Genomic DNA, 15,544 nt, shown 5'->3' with positions numbered 1-15,544 from the left:
CAAGGACATATCTGTGCCATTAAGAGACTATTTACTTTCTAATTATTGTAAATAGCATTATAGGTTTGCTTAGTATGATTCAAATGTGTTGGTGTCTTCCCCCACCCTCCACCCCCCCTTTTAAATATCAGTTACTTTTCTTTGGTCATATTTCTTTGGGCATGAAAGGCTGAGTTAATTATTTTTTAAAAGTTGCTGGGCATATACACCTCTACCCTGATATAACACTGTCCTTGGGAGCCAAAAAATCTTACCACGTTATAGGTGAAACCGCGTTATATCGAACTTGCTTTGATCCGCCGGAGTGTGCAGGCCCCCACTCCTCCCCCCCGGAGCACTGCTTTACCGCGTTATATCCAAATTTGTGTTATATCGGGTCGCATTATATCAGGGTAGAGGTGTATCTAATTAGTATGAGAAACAAAGATATGAGAGAGAGATTGTATTCCCCAACTCAAAATCACCAGGTCTACTGGCATACTAATATGCTTCTCACCCTGACTAAGAGTGGAAGTACATGACCCTCAATGTTACTTAATAGGGACATTTTTGTTTATATATTGCCATGTGTTTGAAAATATATATTTCAAAATATACATTTGTATGTGACTTGAATTGAAAAATCATTTGAAAGAAAAAACTTTTTGCTAACAAATACCAATAGTGTCGATGAAGAAAAATAGCAATGAAATTTCTCGCTGAAAAGCAGTTCATGGTATGTTAGAATTTTAACATTTTTGTATAACTCCTTTCACACTTAGATTATCCTGAAGTACTTTACAAAGGAATTAGTTAGATATTGGTAAAGCAGAGAGTGTGAAGGCAAACACGACAGCTGTTAAGCACTCAGGAGTAGCTCACACACTGCCTTGGAAATGCATTCTGTAAGGGACTGAGAATCTGCTCTAAGGTGCTGAGCCTCTTTAACAGTGGTGTTCTGAACAGCATCGTATGGTTCTGAACAGCATTGACTCCCATAGTGGTGAATGGAAGTCGATGCTGTTTAGAACCATAATAAGCACTAGGAAGAATCAGACCCCCATGGACATTAGAACTTGTTTTACTGAAAGAGGGAATGTTGATTCAATTATTAAGCAATTTAATAGCATCATTAGAATTCCTCTGAGTCTGGTAATTTTTACAGATCATCAAAAAATATAACAGAGCCATAAAAATAACCAACCCCCACAAAATCCTCCTGGAATTCCCATTCATCTTTTATACTTTTCTTATTTTAAAGTAGATCCTGTAATAACTCATTTTGAACCACGAAACTTAATTTATTTAAAAAAAAATACCCATACAAATAAACTGGGCATTTTCAATAGGAATATGTACAGTACACAGAGAAGGAGAGGCATACATTTTACAGTGCAGTTTCCTAAGATTTGTGTAATCTCTGTTTCTAGGATGAAAACACACAAATCCCTTTATCATCATCATCGGCAATTCCTCGATTCGAGGATGATCTCTACCATGGATTTATATATGGGTCCTGAGATGACTCAGGAGTCCGATCCTTGAACCACAGATTTGCCAGCAATAGGTACAGATATTTCCTGGCAGGCCAGATGCCTGCTGGGAGAAAATTCTTTCTTTTTCCTTCCTTGTCTCTTTTCAGTTTCAAGGGCAAGGTGCTTCTCCTCGAAGCGGGCCACTGCCTGATGGAGGACGTGGTGCCATTGGGGTCAGTTGATGGCTTGCTCCTCCTAACTTGTGATGTCCACATCAGTTTTCTTGAGATATGCTTTAAGTGTATCTTTGAGGCGTTTCCTCTGACCACTACGGGATCTCTGACCATTTGTGAGCTGAGAGTAGAGGACTTGTTTCGGGAGGTGCGAGTCTGGCATCTGCACACAATGTCCAGCCCAGCAGAGATTGCTTCAATGCTGGTGACCTTGGCTTCACTAAGGATGCTTGTGTTCGTTCAGCAATCTTCCCACTTAATGCAAAGAATCTTCCAGCAGCATCGTTGATGGTACCTCTCCAGACTCTTGAGGTGCTGTTGATTGGTCACATGAGTTTCGCATCCATAAAGGAGTGTAGGAATAACAATTATCTTATAGGCCTGGATATTAGTGTCCTGACATAGATCACGGTCTGTGAGAATGCATTGGAGCAATTTTGTAAAGGATGCACTTGCGCACTGGATCCTGTGCTGGATCTCACTGTCAATTTTTGCGTTTTGAGAAAGTTGGCTACCAAGGTAGCAAAAGTGCTCGACTGTCTGCAAAGTCTGTCCCTCTATTGTGATTTGTGGTGAGCAGGTCAGGAAGGAATCAGACAAATCCTGCGCAAGACACCCCATTTGCCGCCCGGACTGCCCACCACAAGGGCTAGCCCTCTCTATAGCTATAGCTTTTTTAGGGACAGTTGACACTGAATCTACTAAGGATTCTTTCTGTCTTTCTGTCTGTCTGTCTCATTCCCAACAGTTTTAGAAATATAGAAATGTAGGACTGCAAGGGATCACGATAGGTCATCTAATTCAGTCCCCTGCACTCATGGCAGGACTAAGTATTATCAGACCATCCCCGACACGTGTTTGTCTAACTGGCTCTTAAATCTCCAATGATGGAGATTCCACAACCTCCCTAGGCAATTTATTCTAGTACTTAGCCACCCTGATATCTACCAGTGGGTCACGGTTCCTCTCCAAATTCCAGGGGTTCTCCAGGAGACAAAAGCTCTGCAAATTATTCAAGAGATCATGGCCAAGCTACCTGGGCTTCCTCTATCAGCTTCATAGAACATTTCTTATAAGAGGGCTTTGCTGCCAAAATGAGGCTACTGAATAGGTAGAAGAGCCTGTGGCTGCATTGCCTTTTATGAAGATTCTCTGCAGGAGTACGAAAGGAAGGATGGTGCCATGAAGCCATCTGACCTTCCCCTCCTCCCTACCACCTCTCTCCTACCTATGCTGGGCAGGGGATATCCACACATGGCTCTTGAGCCCATAGGACATATATACTATTTTATGACCTGATCCTCTGAGGTACAATTTAATAATTTCAGTTTCCATTGAGTGGAAACTATTCACTGACTTTCCCTTACTGTGACCAAATAAAAACATTTACTTGATTCCAACAAATTCTGTGGTTGAATAAGATTCAGTCCCTTGGGAGGCAAGAATAATGACACCGCAGAGGATATTTAAATGATATTTTTGCTAAAATGCATTGTATCTAGAACCTGGGCAGGGGAGGGGGAGAAATAGGCTAGATTGATATGTATGTATATTAGAACTGAAATGATTTACCTGATTAATGTAGCTCTTTTTATTGTTTGCCAGTTATTTGTGAACAGATCCTGAGTTCTACTAATCTCTTTGTTATTCATTTTATTTATTAGTCTTCTTCAACGTTTCCTAATGTCTTAATTCTTTTCATGTTACTCCTTATCTTTTTAAACACCAGTTCCCTTATACACCTGCTCATCAATCTTATTGTTTTAGCATACTATGCCATATTTTACATTTCTAAAAAAAAAAAAATCAAAACCCACCCCCTCAGATTTTGATTGAATAACCTGTATTTGTTCTAGTACTTTGTTTAAAAATAAATGGCATGACTGACTGTAAGAAACAAATATCAGCAAGTCCTAAAAAAATCCTTATTGCTTGCTTCATTTAATGAAGAATCTCAAATAAAAGGTTTTACAATGATACATTATGAGTACAAACTAAGAGTAAAATCAACCTACAGACCTACTCTATCCTATAAACTAGGAAAGTACTTGGATACTATAGTAAATTATGGAGCTAAAATCTTCAGTATTGTGACAGGGCCAAAAGGGGTTAAGCTACTAGCAGGATAAATGACCCAAATTCTACCTTGAAAGACATATTAGGAAAGTATGTAAATGGTAATTAGGGCTATTCCTTATAAATAGCTAACAAAGCCATTGATAGATAGACTAGAGCTATGAAATATAAACCTGTATTCTTAAAGAATTGGAAGAAGATAGTGATTGTAGTAGTCTGTTTACCTATATCTTGCTAGAGGATAACAATGTAACCAGATGGTTCCTGTCTGTTACTATGTTCTATTTATTCAAAGATCAAAAGCGAATATTAACATTTAGATGAACTGTGAATGTGGTAATATCATTGTCTTCATTTCTCTTTGAAGTATGTAATAAACTACCTGTAAATGGCAGGAGATGGGCAGTTGTCTTATGCTAATCCATGTAGCTAATTACCGGTGATGCTTAGGAACAGGAGGTCTATTTCAAAGCCACAGTGTATCACCTATTATTCACATGCTGTCAAGAAGCTGCCAGAGAACTATGGTCTTGTCTACACTGGTACTTTACAGCACTGCAACTTTCTCCCACAGGGGTATGAAAAGAGACCCCTCCCCCCGAGTGCTACAAGTTTCAGCGCTGTAACATGCCAGTATAGACAGTGCACAGGGCTGGGAGCTACGCCCCTCATGGAGGTGTTTTTTTAAAGTGCCGGGAGAGTTTGAAGCATCAGCAATAGGCATCTTATTGAATATGTCCAGATCTCTCCCAGTCAATTTTGAAACCAAAGTAGTCATTTTTTGATCCTCAGGAATCACATGGAGAGTGCACAGTCTCTCAAAGGTGATGAAATACTCGGCAACGTCACTGGATTCATCATATGATGGACATAACTACTCCCACTTATGGATTTTTGGAGAAGTGGAGGCAGCTGCCGAAGGGTTCTGTCTCTTCCACTCCATCACAGCCAATTCATGCTTCTGGGTCTCAATTTGGGCTTGTTTCTGGGCCTCAATTTCTTTATCTTTTAACTCCAAGGCTTGCCTCCTCTCTCTTTCCTTCTCCTCTTGAGCTCGCTGCCTCTCCCTTTCCTTCTCCTCCTGAGCAGCTTGCTGTGCTAAACTGTGGACTTCCATAGCCCTTCTGTGTGCAGCCTCCTCTCTGGCTGACTCTTTTTCTTTTATCTCCAGTTCTTTCAGTTGCAATAATCTCTGGTGCTCCCTCTCCTTTTCCGCAACTTGCAGCCTAAAAAGCTCCAACTTCACAACTGCTTCACTGCTTTCACTCATTTTCCTCTTTTTCTGTTCCTACTTCCCTTTCCTGAAATAAGCAAACATAAAATAACAAACCAGTAACCACTTTGTCTGTTCTCCAGCCACCACACTTAAACCTCACTTAAAATCACTACCAGTTTCTCAAAGCAATCAGCTGTGCACATATCCTGTTTGACTATGCCACTGTGACGGGTTCAGTCACAGAGACCCCCTTGGGACTGTCACCTGATGTGCTGGAATTACCTCTTAGCCCGTTTTCCCTGCCAGTTTGGGACTTCCAGAACCCTGCCATGTTGAACCTGCCACACTAGCCTGCTGCAACACAGACCCAGGTCTAGTCCACGCCCCCAAAGCTGCAGACTTTAACCAAAAACTGCTCAGCAGGTCACCTATCTCCAACACCCAGACACCCAGTTCCCAAAGGGATTCAAACCCCAAATAAATCTGTTTTACTCTGTATAAAGCTTATACAGGGTAAACTCATAAATTGTCCACCCTCTTTAACATTGATAGAGAGAGATGCACAGCTGTTTGCTCTCCCAGGTATTAATTAACAAAAGTGGGTTAATTAATAAACAAAAGTGATTTTATTAAGTATAAAAAGTAGGATTTAAGTGGTTTCAAGTAATAACAGAACAAAGTAAGTCACCAAGCAAAATAAAGCAAAAATAAATCTAAGCCCAATACATTAAGAAACTGATTACAGGTACAATCTCACCCTCAGAGATGTTCCAATAAGCTTCTTTCACAGACTAGACTCCTTCCTAGTCTGAGCCCAATCCCTTCCCATGGTACAGTCCTTGTTAGTTCCAGCAGACATCTTAGGTGGAAAGCAGGGGTGTTCTAATGACTGGCAGCCCCTTTGTTCTGTTCTACCCCCTTTTATAGATTTGGCAAGAGGCGGGAATCTTTTGTCTCTCTGGGTCCCCACCCCTCCTTCTAAATGGAAAAGTACCAGATTTAAGATGGATTCCAGTATCATGTGACATAGTCACATGTCCTTGTGAGACCTCATTCTTGATTACCCATGGGCTGGCCCACACATACACAGGAAGGCTTGCAGGTAAATAAACCCATTCACAACCAATTGTCCTAGTCAATGGGAGCCATCAAGCTTCTAAGCCACCATTAATGGCCCACACTTTGCATAATTACAATAGGACCTCAGAGTTATACTTCATATTTCTAGCTTCAGAGACAAAAAAGATCCATACATATAAATAGGAGGAATATATTCAGTAAGTTGTAACCTTTGTTATGATACCTTACAAGAGACCTTTTGCATAAAGCATATTCCAGTTACATCATATGCACACTCATAAGCATATTTCCATAAAACATATGGAGTGCGACATGACAGCCACAGCAACACTTTAATGTTGCCAGTGTAGACTAGCCCTATAAAAAGAACTCTTGGTATTCAGAATATTATGTGTTGGAGCCATGCTTTGCCCCCTCTTACTTCTATTTTAGTCAGAGGTAGTTTCCCCACCAGCAGCACCACTCTGTTGTAATGCAGTTAAATGAAGCAGCAAAGCAAAATGCTAGCCTCTGCAATCCTGTGAATAGATTTATATTTGTTGCACTGAATGGCCCCTTTCTGAAGAGCTCAGCTCCTACTCAAAATAACACTAAAATAAGTGGAGGCACTGAGCATTTTTGAAACTCTGTCCCTGTAATAACTGTGTCTTCACTACCAACGTTAAAACGCTCCCGCGGCAGCACTTTAACGTGGCTGTGTAGTCGCAGCACCAGCACTGGGAGAGAGAGCACTGGGAGAGAGAGCTCTCCCAGCACTGACAAAAAAAACACCCCCACGAGGGGAGTAGCTACCAGCGCTAGTGCACTGTCTACTCTGCCACTTTATAGCGCTGAAACTTGCATCGCTCAGTGGGGTGTTTTTTCACACCCCGGAGCGACGAAGTTTCAGCTCTGTAAAGTAGCAGTGTAGCCAAGGTCTTAATACTCCTGAAGATCAGCTAGGAATGAACATATTCAGCTAAGGATGAGCAAAGAGTTTCCTTTAAAATAGGAATCCCTGGAAACTGTGCATTCATTAAACCAAACATTGAACTTCCTTTGAGTGTTGAGAAAATCCATTTAACCTAGCTGACTTCACCTCTCAACTTTTGGTAATAGGAACTGAACTGCACCAGGATTTCTTGTTTCGTCCTCAGAAGCTTCTACTACTGAGACAAAAATACTTAACTAGAGAAAAAGGACCTTCTGGTTTGATCCAGTATGGCAGTTCCTATGTTCTGGGCTTCCTTGGCCTACAGAGCAGCTAATGTTGGATGAAGAGGCTGCAGAGTCTCCCACAGAGAAAGTAAATATAGATTTTTTTTTTAATCGTGCACCACAGGTCAGACTCTGAATTATTCCTTATTCATATAGGAAAACATTTCAGTAAACTATGTGCCTTTTCTGCTAGTATATGAGAATTGTGACATCTTGGGTTGAAGGTTGTCAGAGTTTTGTATAATAAGCTCTACATTTTGTGCTATGCTTCCCTAGTGTAATCTCTTTGCATATTAGCAAATTATTTGTACCATCCTTTGTTTCCTTGCCTTTGTTTCCATTTCTCAGTGTGTGTACATACAATGTTTTATATTCAAAATATGATGTAAAGTGTAATTTTGACTGCAATTTCTGTAAATTTTAGTAGAGAAATCCCAGCAAAATCTTGGGCACGGGGAGGGAGTGTCTGCCCTGGCATATGTACATGCTTATACAATCCTTGTTTGCTTTTGTTTAAATTTATAGTGTGGCTTTCCCAGTGCTCCCAAACGTGATCCCTTTAAGGATCATTTACTTTTTTATTTTGTTTTAAATATCATTGTCAAATTGGAAAATCTGGATCATTCCTCATCATATGGGCTGTTCTCCGGAGTTCATCAATAACGCTTACAATATGTGAACTTATGGAAATATGTGGTACACCCAATCAATTTCCATCTCCATTTCCCTTCACACTCTTGAATGTACTCTGTGATGACCTGGACCATTGCCGTGTCAAGTTTAAATGTCTACTACTTTCCAAGAAAGAGAAGTGACAATATCTTCATACTTCCTCCTGACCTCTTATTCATAAATTTAATCTTTGATTTAAATAAAAAGTTATACTGTGAGATTGACACAAAATTATGCTATATTTTCTTATTTTCTTTACTTCTTTCTCTTTTGGAAAAGTTAAAAAAATCCCCTTGATCTTTTTGGAATACGTGAGTTGCTTGCAAGTAACTTTTATTGTTTATATTGTTTTTAGTGCTTAATTGTTTTAATAATATTATTATATACATCTTCACCTGTTTACATGTAGTTCTATTGGATACTATGCAGCTACTCCAATGTACACGAGAGGAAAATCTTATCCACAGTATTTCATCATAACAAAAGGACACAATCAAGAAATAATAATGTTCTTTGTCTTTATAGCACCTGTCATCTGAGGATCTCAAAGTGCTTTGTAAACATTAATTAAATAATCTTCACATCTTCTATCTATGGCAAGCTAGATAGGTATTAGTATATTCCCATACTGAAATGTTCGTTTTGATGCAGTTAAAGCTGTAAATAGTATGTAAAAAAATAAAATAAATTTGAATTAATTTTTTTTAAATTACAAAGCCTAGAAGCTCTTAAAATAAAAAACAAAACATTAGAAAATATGAAAACGAACAGATAAGATCACTCAACCTTAACTCTGTCCCCATCCTGCACCAAACTCTACCTGCTACACTATATGTTGAATTGAAGACATTGTGATTAAAAGGTTTGGATGAGGAATTTAAGATGTTCACAGCTAACAGCTCTTGACATCCTGGACCAGATCCTCTGGTCTGGCCTAGCTGCATTCAGACTCTCTTCAGGCACAGGTGCTGAGAAGGGCTTTTAAGATGATCGGGGAAATGAAGAACCTATGTAGTGAGAACAGACTAAAAGAGTTTGGCTTGTTTAGCCTAGCAAAATGACGGCTGAGAGGGATATGCTTGCTCTCTATAAATATATCAGGGAGGAAACACCGGTGAGGGAGAAGAGCTATTTAAACTAAACGACAATGTTGGCACAAGAACACTTGGGTTTAAATCAGTCATGAATAAATTTAGGCTGGACACTAGAAGGAATGAGGTTCTGGAACAGCCCTTCAATAGGTGTAGTCGGGATAAAGAAGATAACTAGTTTGAAGATGGAGCTTGTTAGGTTTGTGAATGGGGGATATATGATAGCAAGGGATTGTGTGTGATAGCGAGGGATTGGACTCAATGACCGAAGCAGTCCGTTCCGGTCCTATGTTTCATAGGGGAAGTGAGATTTGTTAATCTCGAATTGTTGATTAAGTAATTTGACCTATTTGATAAGTTTAGATGCATATTTTAAAATTAAAATGAATAAACCCAGGAACATCTCTGATAATTATGGCTATTTCACAAACAAGGAGGAAAAGAGGAGATTTGCATCACCTCTAGAAATATGCCACTTTCTTAGGAGCCCCTCCACCGTTATCCCACGCACTGTCAGAGTAAGTCATATCTCCTAGGTTACTAGGCCTCTTTTATCATCAAACACGTCTTCTTTATCTACCTTTTCAGGTTGCTTTGAAAATCAGTTTTCTATCTAGCTCCCTCTCTGTGCCTGCCTGCCTACCTATCATTTTCACATGTACAATATTTCTACCCAAATAATCTCTGTTATGCTATCTCCACACAGAGTTTTATTTTATTCTCACACTCTAAGCCCTTTCTCATACCCAGATCACAAACCTTCTGTTATAAAATTGAGCTGGTCTTCTCTAAAATAAATATTGTTCATTTAACATCCCTGACTAGTGTCATGTTTGCCCAAATTATATTGCCTTCAATCCAATACTGGCAATGGTGCAATCTTGTACTGTTTGTTTTCTATTCAGATGCAAGACACAAATATGGTCACCTTTACTTCTATCTCTTTTGGTTCCTTTATATAAATAATTATGCATACTCCCTATATCTCTGACTCTCAACACTTTCATTTGTATAATTTTTTAGGTAGCATTCCTTCAGCTTCCCTTATTTTGTACAAATTTTTAATCTTTCCATCCTGAGCACTATTTTTTAAAAATTAGATAACATTTTACACCAGTTATATTTACTCTTTCTTGCTGAGATTTATCTACCTTTCTTTCTGGGTTGCCACTGTGCTACCCTCATAACAGATCCTGTTTGTTCTTATAGCCTATGATTTCAATCTTTTAACAGTAAAAACTGTAAGGCAGACTACCTTGTTTTCTGCCTTAATGTAATAAAATTATTCTACCCACTGAAATGCATATCCTCCCTCCCCATGTTATTTTATTTTTTAACTTGGCAGCTTTGAGCATATGAGTATCATTCTCACTAAAAGAAAATTAGTAAGTTGAGGTAATACTGTATTGCATTCCGTCTGTGGAGCAGGCAGAATATATTTTTAGGCACTGCATCTTTATAACCTAATTTTCACTCATTACTTTACAGAGGTGACCTTGTTCTAATACCTTCAGCACCTGATGTTATAAAAGTGAAATTCTGTTCAAATCTACTCTGTGAATGTGCTCCTGCTCTGAAACAAATGCAAGATAACATTAACATTCTTCACACAAAATACCTGCTAATTTGCTTGCAGTGAAGATAGAAAGCTTTTCATTACATATCACAAACTTCATTTATGTGGAATGAGTCACCAGGCCTTCTGAAAAGCCAAATGAGTACCTAATCTCTAATGTTGCCTTCAGCTATAACATCAATCCTTCTGGTTTGACTCATCCTTTATCAGCTACTCAGTTTTTAAAAATTTCCATCCTATTACAAAATTGTGTTGTTCATCTGTCAAAACAGCTTTGATTTATGCTTTTTTTTTTTTAGACAAGAAACAACCATATTATAGCTTCAGAGAAAAAACCCAGAGAAATATACTATTTTGATAGTTGAGATAGAATCAAATCAATGTAACGTAAAATGAGCAACTTTGTTTGGAACAATTGTTGACACTATTAACTCAATAAAAGTTGCCATGCTGATGGTAAACTGTTTGATTTCTATTATACATACCTTTTCTAAATTTGAATGTTTAGCAGAGAATAGCATGCTCTGTATATGTGTGTGAGTGTGATATATAGTATACACACAATACATATGTCATCTGATCTGTGCTTTTTTGCCTGTATTATAGTATATACTAACATTCCTAAGCATTGTACAGCTGAAGGCACAGATACTTGAGACCTCTGGCTGGAAAGCCCAGAGATCATGGGAAATTGTGATAACTAGCTTCAGCTGGTCTATCTGTCTCTTAATGGCATCTGGAAGTTACATGTTATGACGTGGTCATCATTTGCTGTATTCATAGTCACACTCCATCATTTTTAGCTAGAAAACTTTAATACATTATTTTTGTAGCATTGATAGTAAAAACAGGCCTTAAACTTATAAAATTCCCAATTTAAATCCCTAGCTGTAGTACATCCAATATTTTGCTTCAGTTTGGAATAAGTATTTCTGGGCAGTGGGGGAGGGGGGATGTATGCTGTACATTTAATTTGGCAAGTTCTCGGAGAAGAGACTGCCCACTCCCCCTTAGCTAGGGGATTCTCTAGCATGGGGGAAACCTCAGTGGGCACTGAGCTGGTATAGCTGGCTCTTGCACCACCCTTTCAGGGAGAGCTGGCAAGGCCCCATTCACCAGAACTTGAGATGGCAGGAAGCAGATTGGTGTGGGAAGGGATGTTTTGGGGAGGACTGCTATGGTTATGCTCAGCTAGTGAAGGGTCACTTGGGCTATTGTTAGCTGGCACAAGTTACAGCAGCCCTCAGGTGTGCCAAAACCAGGGACCGAATACTGGACAGGGAATCAAGGAGATATAACTGCTCCCTGATGATCTCCCAACTCACCTCACTCAGCACAATGTGGGCAAACCATAGACTCTGGTTAATTTAGCAGTCCTTTGCACAAGTCCTTAGTAGTGTTTCCACATAGCAGAAAAGAGACAGGATTCAATTGTACAAAATGCAAAGGTGACTTTTTAGTCAAGCTACTGTACAGAGACTTAAGATGCTTTAATTTCCTCTGACTCTTTAGCTCCCAGAATGTCACCCTGGCAACCTGAAAGGTTGGGGAGAGGGGGGTCATTGTCTGGACTGGTGGAGAAAAAAGGGCAGTGGTTCCTTTAAGTGTCCCACCCACCCACCTCAGTGGTTGAGAGCAGGGGGAAGGCATCACCTGAGTGGACGGATGGGCCAGTAAGCCATTGGTTCCTGCACATCTGGGGGGGTGGATTTATAAATTCTGTTCTTACAACCTGAGCCCCCTCGCATGCCCAGATTTGGGGATGGGGGTAGGCAGCCAAACTAATTGCTGGTATCCATTATAGATATTTGTTTCATAGGGGGTCCAGTTCTCTGATCAACCAGAATTGGAAGTGGATTAGGGGAAGGCATCCCCTAAAGCTGGGGAATGGGGTTGTGGCTCTTAATGTCTAGTACAGAAAGGAGTCCCTTAACCCTCATAAAAGGGGAAGGTGGTGAGGTCCCAGCAATGGGTTGGGGACTGGCTGTGGCTGGGTAGGTGGCTGACTGCAGCCTTCTTCCAGGGGGAAACCATTCAGGAAGGAATAATGGTCTGTGCTGTACAACTTATTGATGGTCAGTTCCCACATGAGTTAAGTTAATAAAGTTGTAGCCTAATTAAACCACGCTCCTTGCATCTTTTCTTTCTTCCTGAATTTCCAGGACAATGACTGATATAGCCTTTGATGTCTACTATGGTTTCTCTAAGTCCTGGCTTGAACTAAATGCTCCTGGAATGAATCAATTACTGTACTATTCTCCATAGTCCTGTGATTCTCTTTGTATAGTTATTTAGTAATGTGTTGAGCAACCTGTCAGCAGTTTGTACAGTTACTGCACAATGGGATTCTTTAATTCTGCAGCTCATCAAACCATTAGACTATCAAGAACGCTTGAACACACTCTCTCACCTTACCCATATAAAGCCTGAGCCTCCCATTGACTTCAGTGGGCACTGGATCAGGACCTGGGGGTTGTGTCCTACACTCCGTACTTATGGACTTCATTGAGAGTTCAGCCAGAATAAGGACAGCAAGATTTGACTCTAAGATGCCAAAATTAAAGATGAAGAGGTTATGTTTTCACTTTAATTTTAGGTGAGACATTTCTTTACAAACAAGGGAGAAAGTAATACCTTAAGAATAGAAGGGTTAGCTACATAATGTTTTGCATTTTGATAGCACCTCTTATGCTTGTGAGAATATACAGCTATGACTTATCATCAGTAAGTAAAATATGGCAGAATATACATAAACCAGAAGTTAAATCTCAATAGCGTTATTAGTGTTCAAGCTAATAGGACAATGAGACTTAATAACAGTTCTGATGAATGTGCCAGGAAGTAATGTACAGTACAGTACAATTTAAATCATATCCAAGCTACAGATGTTCTATAGCATAGTAGATATGAGAAGCTTCACCAGGAATCTTCGTAAGTGCTGTTTTGACTGCCATGACCAACACTAAGTCCATAGAGTTGCATGGCTAAATCCCAGTGCACCACACTAAAATGTTTCTCTAGTGGTCACTGTAATTCTGAAACCACATAATAACAGAATTATCCGGCAGTAAAAAACTTGACTCTTAAGAAAGCAGCTTAGAAATGGAATTTCTGGATAATTTACCACAGTGGTAATTCTGTAAGCATGAGCTACTGCTTACAGTGCATGCTGTTTCCAAATGACTTGATTACTGTTCAGATTTATATAAGGATTTACACTTTTGACAGGTAATTAGGGATCTTAGATCCCAGGTGAAGCAAAAAAATAAAAATAAAAAAAAAATCACATTTAAGGTAATTCCAAAAGTTCTTTACCACCTGCACATCTCATGTTAAATTTTAGTTCTGGGTAGACAAAATATTTTCCTGTGTTGCTCACAATGCATAAACCAAAACCCCTAAGACTTCCTGGACCTGATTATACATTTGTATGAGAGATATTCATTCAGAAATGACTTTGTCTCATCTGTGAAGCTTTCTGCTCAGATGCTCCTTAGCGTTCGGAGTCTAATTTATTACACTGCAAGTGTTGCAGGATATCATCTAAAAAAATGTGTGGCATCAAATTGAGTATGGTCTTTTGGCAGCCAGTACCAAAAAAAAGCTGTCCTTGGAATCCCTCTGGTATTTGGTCATATCTTCCAACCCTAGACAGCTGCCTCTTATTGATTCTGCTTTCTTTATTATAAAAGAAATATCATATCTAAAGTACTAGTAGACAAAAAAGTTTGGAGTCTCTAACTGCAGTTGAGAAGAATTCTAATGCTGATGTGTGAGCCTTTTAATAATAAGTAGATGAAAAGAAAAGGATGATGCCATGTATGGAGAATCTATATGAAGAAGAAGAAGCTTTCAGTTTCTTTGAACATCAGTCAGTTGTGGCACTGAGCCTCAATTACATGTACAATACATAGAAAAACATAGAGTGGGAATATTCAAAGGTCTATTTACAAAAGTTTTCCACAAGGTTCTGGATAATGGAATCCTGAGAGAAAGCTGCCATTAGTAATTTTACAAACATAAATAATTCTGTATTTTTACTCCGTACAGAACATGTATGAGAATTTGTATAGTTTTTGTAGTGAAGTTTTACTTGAAAAGTTTCTGCGTTACATAGTATGTGATTTCATAGATCAAGTTGCAAGAGTCACTTCAACAGTACCTCAAAAATTCACATTTTGGAAATTTCATTCATTTGGACTTTCACTTGGAAGTACCATAACTATTATATTTGTAGGTTGGGGAGAGAAGATGGAGAGAATAAAGCAACACAGACAGACACATATCACATTTATTACATATTATAGAGATATACATGCTAGGTCAGGAGGGTAGAAGCAGCTAGGGGACATATGCCCTTTGGTTCCAACTCTAGAAGTGACATAGGTCTCTACATTGGGCCTTCACTTTCAAAAACCTCCATCTCATGAACTGGCCAGGACCGAGGGTCAATCTAAAGTGCCAAGCTGTTACATGTGCAAGTATGCTTTCCACTGATTGGGAGCAAGCAGAGGCCCAGATGAAATCATACTCCCATTGCTTTGGGCCTGCTTTCACTCATTGTAACCAGGCACAATGGACATACCGGGAACTCTAGCTGCTTCTCAGAAGATAGGGGTCTAATCCACACTGTGTAGCCAAAGGGCAATGTCTGCAGCTTGTGATGCTGACTGTCTGGGTTCCCAAAGAGTAAGTTGCAATGCAAGTAGGTCCATCTTCTCCTGTATCAGCAGTAGTGATCTTCTCCTTCATTCTTATCACTACAAGCCCTTTTACATATAATGATGGAGAAACCTCTATAATGTTCACATGGGTCTGCTGTTGAACCTGTTAAATCGCCCAGATTGGCTGATAGACTCCTGATTTCAGGAGCCTCCTTCTTGGCTCCCAAGTACCTGCTGCATTCTGCCAAGAGGGGATGTGGCAAAACTCAGGGGGAGGGAAAGCAC

This window comes from Terrapene carolina, unplaced genomic scaffold (assembly GCF_002925995.2).
Source record: "Terrapene carolina triunguis isolate 2854851 unplaced genomic scaffold, T_m_triunguis-2.0 Scaffold96, whole genome shotgun sequence".
NCBI classification, from domain to species: Eukaryota; Metazoa; Chordata; order Testudines; family Emydidae; genus Terrapene; species Terrapene triunguis.
This window is presented reverse-complemented; position numbering follows the sequence as displayed.